The sequence below is a fragment of the Centropristis striata genome, chromosome 21, assembly GCF_030273125.1.
Source record: "Centropristis striata isolate RG_2023a ecotype Rhode Island chromosome 21, C.striata_1.0, whole genome shotgun sequence".
Taxonomy (NCBI): Eukaryota; Metazoa; Chordata; class Actinopteri; order Perciformes; family Serranidae; genus Centropristis; species Centropristis striata.
Window position 1 is genome coordinate 5,934,211 of NC_081537.1, and position 7,190 is coordinate 5,941,400.

The window sequence follows — 7,190 nt, forward strand, 5'->3', positions numbered from 1 at the left end:
GATATGAACTTTGCACAAGTTACTTAACAGTCCCCGCCCACTCTGCTCCCCCGCAGCCAATCAGCAGCGCCCGTTCCCTGAGCGATTGACGGAAAGAACACGGATTGGCCAGTGAGTGTGTCTATCACAGCGGTGACAGCCAATCACGAGCCGCGTCAGGATTACCTAAGGTACGAGATCAGACTCTTATGCAATTATTTAAAATACCGAAATTAAATCATATAAACACCACCTGTAACTGCTCATGACTCGGCTGTCTGCACGAAAATAAAGTAACTGTCGCTTGGAGAGTGTTAAAATACACATATTTTATTTTAAAAATATATAGGGAGAACGGGAAAACCAAAACCTAACATATAGCGTACATGCTATATGCTAGTAGTTTCCTAAACTGTCAACAGGTGGCGCATGGGAAATGTATTCTAAAGTAGGCTACATACACGTGTATAAAGAACACACAGCAGACAGTATGCTAGCTCCCTATTACCAGCCTTGTTTTTAATGACAGGCACTAGAAGAACTGCGGTCATGTGAGCCGTCATTCGCTTCTCCGTAGTCACGCCATCCGCCCCTATATAATGTCGTGCGCCCCGTATTGTGATATTTACGGTAAATTCACTGAAACCGCTCCAAGCGGGTTTTCAGAATAAAGTGTTATACAACCAGCCCCAAATATCATATAAATATGGAAATAAGATTAATTGCATGATATTCACAGGACTGTTCACTGTGGATTTTTTAAATTTATTTTGTAAAACCTCTTTAGATATAGACTGTACTGTAAAAATATTACATTATATTAAAATGAATTAAAATTAAACTGTTTCCAGTCACTAATTCCACTGCAGGTACATTCTACAGGACTTCAGGTATATTCTCACAAACTTACAGGACTTTTGTGGAAATTCATAATAAAATGCAATTTTATTTTTTTTTATTATCATTTGATTTTATCTTTTCATTATTATTTTTTTAAAATTATTTTAAATATTTTCCCCCTCCCTATTTTAGCTGTCTTTCCTCAAAGTGATAACAATAACAGATAATAGCAGGCTGTCGGTCCCCGTTAACACAATAAACAAATGTATAACTTTGTGAATGGCATAGCTACGTATATTTTGCACATAGTACATCATCTGACGCTTATATATGAATTAAGAATGAATTCCTTTAGCCGACTGAGACGGCATCAACTAACTTAACTGGCAATGTATCAAGATGTTTATCATCTTTTAGCTAAATATTCTGGCATTTGTTTGTGCATGTTTTGCTTGACTTTGAACACAAATTTTGTAAGTGATGTGATGACAAATATTCAGTGTAAACTGCAATTTAGTGTAGCTAGCACAAGGGGTATTTTATTTTTTAAATATATATATTTTTTTTTTCTTAATCTGGCCCTCTACAACTATGCTCTTGAGTTTATTACATTTTAACTATAATGTGAATTGTGCTTCAATAAAAAAAAAATAAACAACTTCTTTTTTTCTAAAACAGTCTGTTTATTAAATGCGTTCAAGAGATTTGGTCCACTTATGAGATCATGAACTTCCAACCAGGGAGGAGAAAAGAGAAAACAAAGTCAAGAAGATAAAACATACAACGAAATGTAAAAATACAGTACAAAAGGAGGCCTTGTTTTTTCCACTTCTTACAACCCTGGTTTCTTCCATCAGAGTTGTTGAAAACAATTCAAATAACAAATAATTTCTAACGGATTGTAAACCGATAAATTAAGATTTTTTTGTGTGGCTGTGTGAGTGTGTGTTGGTGCTGGGAAATCAAATGACACAAACGGTATTATAGGGCAGGAGGGCTCACTCTGCTGGGGGGAAATTATTATTTTATTACATGAAGGGTGAAACATATTGATTTCTTAGTTGCATTGTCATTTTCAAACATTGTCACTAGCTGGCTGATTGGTGAAAATCATTGATTGTGCTATGCAGGACCAGGAAGATGTAAAAAAAAAAAAAAAAAAAAAAAAAAAAAATGCAACATGTGTTATTGTCGTTTTATCAAAATAAGAATCATGCAATGATTTGGCTTATCAGCACCTTATCAGCAATGAATGGCAATTAGCTGCATTTGATCAGGTAGGCGGATACAGTATATACTTTAAAGTTACACAAAATTGCAAACAAAGTTTATTTAAGGTGGAAAATCTGAGCTATTGTGTTAAAATGATGTCATCTGTACATATAAAGTAGCAGCAGTCTTCCTCCTCTAGTTTGTGTCATGATTTTCCTGCTTTTAACACACACTGAAAATGCAGCACAGGTTCCATTTCTTTTTTTTTTCTGTGCATTTCATTAACATCATCAGTTCCTCTCAATGAAAGAGGAGCAACCCATCCTCAAATGCTCTTCTTCTTCTTCTCGTCTTCATCACAATTAACTCCAACTCCAAGTGTCTTTAAAAGGCAGGAAGCCATATTCATTATTTAAGCCAAATTGAAACTTTAAAAATTAAATGCTACCTTTTTTCTAGACAAAACTAAGATTTTCGAAGCTTTGGCTCGCGTTTTATATATTCCATCCCAGCTGCTTCGCAAATATTTTATTAATTTTTAATTTTTTAATTTTAAATAACGATTTAAGAGCATTTGAGTGTGCGGCTGTGTCCTCGACAACATGATGGAAACACATTAGTGACCACAGCAAACTCTTCCACAGCCACAGAAAAAAAAAACAGCTCCACCATCTCTTATCTAAATTACCTTATAAGGGTGTCTAAGTATTATAATAGGTATCAGGTATCATATACTGTATATAGTAAGCAGGATTATACAATAGGGGTATGTATCATCTTATAGGTGTAGTATATTGAATAAGGCGCTATACGGGAGTATATAGGCTACTATGTATGCTTTTGTTTCCAGATCTGTCTTTGCCTGGGGGATCAATTTAAAGAAAAAAACGCACAGCACAGGCAGTGAGCAGTGAGCTCTGCAGGTAGGACCAACACTGAGACACTGCAGGGGGGAACGGAGAACCGTATATACAGGAGCATCTCAATACATTAGAATATGATGGAAAAGTCCATGTCCAGTAGTTCAAGTCAACCAAGTGTTGAGTCATATACACTACCGGTCAAAAGTTTTAGAACAGCCCAATTTTTCCAGTTTTTTATTGAAATTCAAGCAGTTCAAGTCAAATGAACAGCTTGAAAGGGTACAAAGGTAAAAAAAGGTAAGGTTAACCAAAACTGAAAGATAATGTACATTTCAGAATTATATAAGTAGGCCTTTTTCAGGGAACAAGAAATGGGTTAACAACTTAATTCTATGGAGTCTTATAGGGCTATTTTGTCAATTTTTGAATTCTTTTCATGTCTTTGTAAGTCATTTTGTGTCTTTTTTTAGTCATTTTGTGTTTTTTGGTGTCTTTTTTTGTCATTTTATGTCATAATATAACATAATATGTGATTTTGAATCTTTTTTTTTTTACTTTCAAAACACTATCATGCTCAATAAAGAATTTTAAATGTTGCAAATGTGCATTAATTTCAGAGTACACTGAGACATTAAACTGCATCGTTTTCAATTCAATTCTGGAAAAGTTGGTGTGTTCTAAAACTTTTGACCAGTAGTGTATATTGACATACATTTCCATATTAAACAGACTTTTTAAAATTGGTCTTTTGTAATATTAAACTTTTTTTGAGACACTGAATATTAGGTCTTCATTAGGTCATTATAATAAGAAGAAATTAAATAAATTAAGACATTAAATGTACAGTTCTGTGTGTAATGGATCTACAGTACAGGCCAAAAGTTTGGACTTCTCATTCAATGCGTTTCCTTCATTTTCATGACTATTGACATTGTAGATTCATCAAAACTATTAATGAACACATGTGGAATTATGTACTTAACAAAAAAGTGTGAAATAACTGAAAACATGTCTTATATTCTAGTAAGCAAAGGGTGGTTACTTTGAGGAATCTAAAATACAAGACATGTTTTCAGTTATTTCACACTTTTTTTGTTAAGTACATAATTCCATATGTGTTCATTCATAGTTTTGATGCCTTCAGTGAGAATCTACAATGTAAATAGTCATGAAAATAAAGAAAACGCATTGAATGAGAAGGTGTGTACTGTATATAATGTGTTATTCCCACTTGTTTTAATTGAATTACTGACAAAAATAACCTTTTCCATGATATTCTAATGTATTGAGATGCACCTGTATATATATATATATATATATATTCTGGTAAATCATCAACTATCTTTTAATTCTTTTGCCCGAATAATCTTAAGTCTTACAAACAGAGCTCGGACATTAATATATAGCAGGCCTAACTGTACTGTGTGACATGTCATCTACTAGTGACAACCTACAGGTAGCTGATGAGTGACATCATCACCTGCAGGATTTAAAGACTCGACATTAAATATCAGAAGCTGGACATTTTCTGCTCACTGCCTCCCAGACAGAGCTGTGCACTGCTGCATACACAGACGCATATTTACTGTTAATTATTATATTCATACATGGATACATATATAAAGAGAGTTATACATTGCAATTAACATACATATATCAATAGCATATAGAGAAGAAATAGAAATAGTCAATAGATAGCAATCATTATCGTCATCATATTCATCATAATACTAGGAGTAGTAGTAATACGATCCCTCGAAGAAGCTAATACCTGGGCTGTTCCAGACCAGGGCTCATTATCAACAATCAGCAAAAAAACTGCAGGCAAAACTGACCCCAGATCTGCGTTTCAGGCGTCTAAATTCTGATTAAGTCAGTTTTAAGAGCTGGATGATTAATTAAGACGTTGCAGCATTTGGTGTCACAATGATTTTTTTCTAGTTCCTATTTAATCCATTGACTGAAGACAATCACAAAACAGTTGTTTACTTACGTCACTGTGGTTTGATGATGTTTTTTTACATTACACAGTACAATGTCACGTCTTAACACTTCACCTTAATGTTCTGGTTGAGTCTAATGTCAATATTTTGGGAATTGAAGCCATTTTTTTTGATTTTGCAGGGGACTGAGCAGGGGTCACTCTGGACAGGGAAATTAGATGAATACTTAAAGGGACAGATTGGATTTTAGGATGAGGGGTTCTTATCCAGTGTATCATTAGATGGTCGGCATGGAAACTGCTGAGGACGTTGGGGCAGCAGCAAAATGTATTTAAGCTGCTTTAAAAAAAAAGCCCCACCCAAAAAAATAACCATCTGTTTAAGTGTACACTGTATATTAAATATTTCAGAAGATTTTCCTAGCAGTCAGATATAGGGGCCGAAATATGTTCCACCAGAAACTAATTTTTGAATAATTTCTATTTGAATTGCTTAACTTTGATAATTGCATTAAAAAACTGGATTTGAATCACATCATTTGAATTTGTATTGTTCAATTTGAATCATTGCATTGAAAATCTGAATTGTAATTTGAAATTGAATTTATTAGTTTGGAACTGAACATTCAAATCCGTGTATCATTCGTTCTTTTTCATTTTCAATTTGCAATCAAAAATCAAATCATGAAAAACTGACTAGTTATTTTGTTATTTGTTTTTTATTATAACACAAAAAAACGAACAAAATGCTTGTTTTTTCATATTTCAATATTAGGCTCAGATCCAAAATACGAAATGGAAAATGTCAGCTCGCTTAGAACAGTTTCAATTCATTTACCGTAAATATCACAATACGGGCGCACTACATTATATATTATTATTATTATCATATAGGGACGGCTGGTTTGACTACGGAGAAGCGAATGACGGCTCACTGGACGCAGTCAAACTTCCGGGTCACGTAAACCCGACCAATTAAATATTAAAATCAAATTCATTCCTGGTGCCCGTTTTTTCCATTTCGTATTTTTGATCTGAGCCTAATATTGAAATAAGAAAAAACAAGTATTTTTTTTCATTTTATAATAGACAACAAATAACAAAATAACCAGGCAATTTTTCATTGCCAATTGAAAATAGAAAGAACGAATGATACACGAATTCATTCAGTTCTCACAATTCAAATTCAATTTTCTGCAACAAACATCTGGGTCGTTGAGGCAAAGCAATCGAGCGCAGATACACAGAGCGCCTCTTCAGCCAATCCGTGGTCAAGACAGTCTAACTTCTTTCTTCCTCCTCAAATTATGGTGATTCAAATTCAGTTTTCTAATGCAATTATTCAAGTTAAGCAATTCAAATTCAAATAGAAATAATTCAAAATCAGTTTCTGGTGGCACATATTTCAGCCCAGTTAAAGTTTAAAGCAAACAGACTTGATAAAAACAATAATTTTACCCTGCAGAACATGGGAGCTGCTTTGATTGTTTACCTTGTCTTACTGTGTGACTTTGGTGTTTTAAAAGGGTAAGTTTGGATTCTCCAAATTCACACAATAAGACAATTTAACAAACTAACCAATTAAGGAAGCAGTAGAGCAGCAACTCCTGTGTTCTGCGAGGTTAAATTACTATTTTCATCAATGGAGTCTGGTGGCCTAAAAGACAACATAAATAACGGCTGATATTATAAATATACTGTACACTTAAAACTGATTTTTTTTAAATGTGCGCTTGCCTGTTTCTCCAAACTGAGGGTGTGCCGACCACGAGCTATTGTAGGTTATACACTACTAGACTATGGATATGTAATTCATTCAACCACAAAAAATCTATTCTATCCCTTAAAAATATAAAGTGCAGCTTGTCTTTAGTTTGTACAGCAACACTGTCATATTCTGTACGTCGTTTTTAGCTGCTGAACTTATGAACAAAGAAAAAAATCCCCTCACAAGTTGGGTGACTCGCTCCATTTCTTCCCCTTCTGCTCTGTTAACATTTAACCTCCAGTAATCCCTTTTGCTTCATACAAACCCTGTCTGGAACAACCCACACAGAAGGAGAAATTACAAAATAAAATAAAAAAATTCACTATAGTCATCTAGTTCAGCGATACATGTCATATAGCAATACCTCAATAACAAGAACTTCTTCTATGTAATCAATACAGGTTTTTCAGGTTATATATTTATTAAGCTTAACCGCTAAGTTATCAATTATTATTAGTAGTATACCATTATATGTAAATATGTATAATATGTGTGTATATGTATCTGAATATAGACATACCTCCATCATGTCTCCGTCCACTTTAAAAGGCTAGAATAAGATGGCAACAGATATCCTGCCTCTGTG